This window comes from Giraffa tippelskirchi, chromosome X, assembly GCF_054371585.1.
Source record: "Giraffa tippelskirchi isolate mGirTip1 chromosome X, T2T-mGirTip1v1.2.pri, whole genome shotgun sequence".
NCBI classification, from domain to species: Eukaryota; Metazoa; Chordata; class Mammalia; order Artiodactyla; family Giraffidae; genus Giraffa; species Giraffa tippelskirchi.
In genome coordinates, this window is record NC_137289.1 from 31,001,501 (window position 1) to 31,004,492 (window position 2,992).

Consider the following 2,992-nt stretch of genomic DNA (forward strand, 5'->3'; position numbering starts at 1 on the left):
CTAGCTTTGTTTGTATTGATGCTTCCTAAGGCCCACTTGACTTCACATTCCAGGATATCTGGCTCTAGGTGAGTGATCACACTATCATGATTATCTGGGTCATGAAGATCTTTTTTTGTACAGTTCTTCTGTGTCTTCTTGCCACCTCTTCTTAATATCTTCTGCTTCTATTAGGTCCATACAATTTCTTTCCTATATTGAGCCCATCTTTACATGAAATGTTCCCTTGGTATCTCTAATTTTCTTGAAGAGATCTCTAGTCTTTCCCATTCTGTTGTTTCCCTCTATTTCTTTGCATTGATCACTGAGAAAGTCTTTCTTATCTCTCCTTGCTATCCTTTGGAACTCTGCATTCAAATGGGAATATCTTTCCTTTTCTCCTTTGCTTCTCGCCTCTCTTCTTTTCACAGCTATTTGTAAGGCCTCCTCAAACAGCCATTTTGCTTTATTTTGCTTTTTTGCATTTCTTTTTCCTGGGGATGGTCTTGATCCCTATCTCCTGTACAATGTCACAAACCTCTGTCCATAGTTCATCAGGCACTCTGTCTATCAGATCTAGTCCCTTAAATCTACTTCTCACTTCCACTGTATAATGATAAGGGATTTGATTTAGGTCATACCTGAATTGACTAGTGGTTGTCCCCCACTTTCTTCAATTTCAGTCTGAATTTGCAATAAGGAGTTCATGATCTGAGTCACAGTCTGCTCCCGGTCTTGTTTTTGCTGACTGTATAGAGCTTCTCCATCTTTGGCTGCAAAGAATATAATCAATCTGATTTTGGTGTTGGCCATCTGGTGATGTCCATGAGTAGAGTCTTCTCTTGTGTTGTTGGAAGAGGGTGTTTGCTATGACCAGTGTGTTCTCTTGGCAAAACTCTATTAGCCTTTGCCCTACTTCATTCTGTACTCCAAGGCCATGTTTGCCTGTTACTCCAGGTGTTCCCTGACTTCCTACTTTTGCATTCCAGTCCCCTATAATGAAAAGGACATCTTTTTTGGGTGTTAGTTCTAAAAGGTCTTGTAGGTCTTCATAGAACCATTCAACTTCAGTTTCTTCAGCGTTACTGGTCAGGGCATAGACTTAGATTACCATGATATTGAATGGTTTGCCTTGGAAACGAACAGAGCTTACAGTCTAGCATTTACGACCATTTCGCCTGGATGCAGTCACCCTGGGCAAGTCACTGGGCCTCTGTCCTCAGCCACCTGATGCAGGAGTAAGGAGGTCTGGCTCAGACATGGGTAACTGACCAGCTGTGCTGGAGATGCCAAACAGGGCACCTAACCCCAGCCCACCATCCAGACAGTCAACAGGACTGGAAGCTGGCTTTTAATAATAAGGTACAGGAGGAGGGGGCACAGGGACTGGAGCCGGAAGTCTGCTAGGCTGCTGCCTCGGGGCCTGGGCTGGTTACACGAACTGCTGCTGCTGCTGCTTCTTGGTGGCTGCCTTGCTGGCAAGGTCCTTGGCCTTCTCTGTAGCTGCCACTGCCATCTCCTTGGCTTCCTTGGCTATTTCAACAAGGGTTTTTGAGGGGCCTCACCTTGCAGCTTGGCCAAGATGTATTCAAAACCCTTCATAGTCATAGTCACATTGCTTTTGAACCGCACAAGACCAAATTCCTGGACAGCCCTGGAGACGCCAAATAAGCTAGAGGAGACCCAAGTTTCCCGGCAGATTTCAGTCCAGCCACTGTTATCAGAGTTCACACGGTAAACACATCATTCCTCCACCACCATCAGTGATGTTCCAGATGAAGGTGGCCATGGTCTGGTTTCGTGGGTCCACAATAGAATCTTCCAGGATGTACACTGAGTGAGCAACACTGGCAGGAAACAGTCACGCAGCCCAGCAGGGCATCCTGTTCGTCTTGGTCAGGAGTCCTCAGACAGGAACTTCCGGTCAGAGGTCACCTCTCGGTGCACTATGTCTTCCATCAAGACATGTTTGCTATAGGGATTTGGGTACCACTGCCAGAAGGCAGCAAACACTTGGTCCCAGGAACTCCAGAGCATGCTCTGGCCCTAGAAATACTCCACCATCGTCCCAGCCAGGGTGGGCTCAGTGCCAGGGCAGCATCAGGGGTGTGGAGCCCCGGGGGCATGCGGAGGCCAGGCTGGAGCTCAATGCTTGGCCGCCAGGCTAGCAGCAACTCAGTTGCTATAGCGCTGCACCCAACCAGCCACCGCCACCATGAGGGATAACTTTTAAAATAGAATGAAAAACTAATCCTGATTCAAGGAGGTTAAATGATAAATTTTATGTTATACATTTTTATCTCAATTTAAAAAACCAATGCATCAATCAATCCTAGTTCAGTCACTTTCAGTTCTCTGACCCCGAGCAACTTGACTTCATTTTATGTGTACATAAAATGTGAATAATAAAACTGCCTACCTCATAAGCTTATCATGAGAATTAGATACAAACTTTGTATAACATGCATGTGATATTACAAGGGTTCAATAAATGTTATTTATTAATTTTACCCTGTAGATAATTTCTCCCTTTTGAATCCATCCTAAACAAGTCCTTGAGAATAGTTTTATTAATACATATGCACCTTCATTTTTTTCTATCCCTCCACAATGTGTTGTCTATTCAGCAAACAGGTGGACCCCCAGGAGAGACCCAAATTCCTACTAATGAGTCCTTCAGTCAATTTCCAGCCATGGCCCATAACGAACAAGAATTTACCCCATCCCCAGGGCATCATGCTTACACTAAACCTCCTCTTCTGGAGAGAGTCTTTTACACCAGGCAGTCCTGCCATCACCTCTGTATCCCAGGATTATTGCCCTCTCTGAGAAAGTTACCACTGATGTTTCACTATAACCTTAACAGAGGGGGATTCTAGATTCACCAGTGGAGAATAACAAGGGTGAAGCAGTGAAACAAATAGGAAGGTAGGATATTAGACATATTTTTTCCAACCTGACAGTTGGCCAAAGGCCAACTATTTCAGCCCATTTTTCTTTAACAATCCCCTCC

At 44.9% G+C, this 2,992-nt stretch overlaps 1 pseudogene; it reads right to left on the reverse strand.

Annotated features, from left to right (window-relative positions):
• Positions 1–1,411: 1,411 nt before the first annotated feature.
• On the reverse strand, positions 1,412–2,043 carry LOC145536094 (PRELI domain-containing protein 1, mitochondrial-like; annotated as a pseudogene).
• Positions 2,044–2,992: the final 949 nt, after the last annotated feature.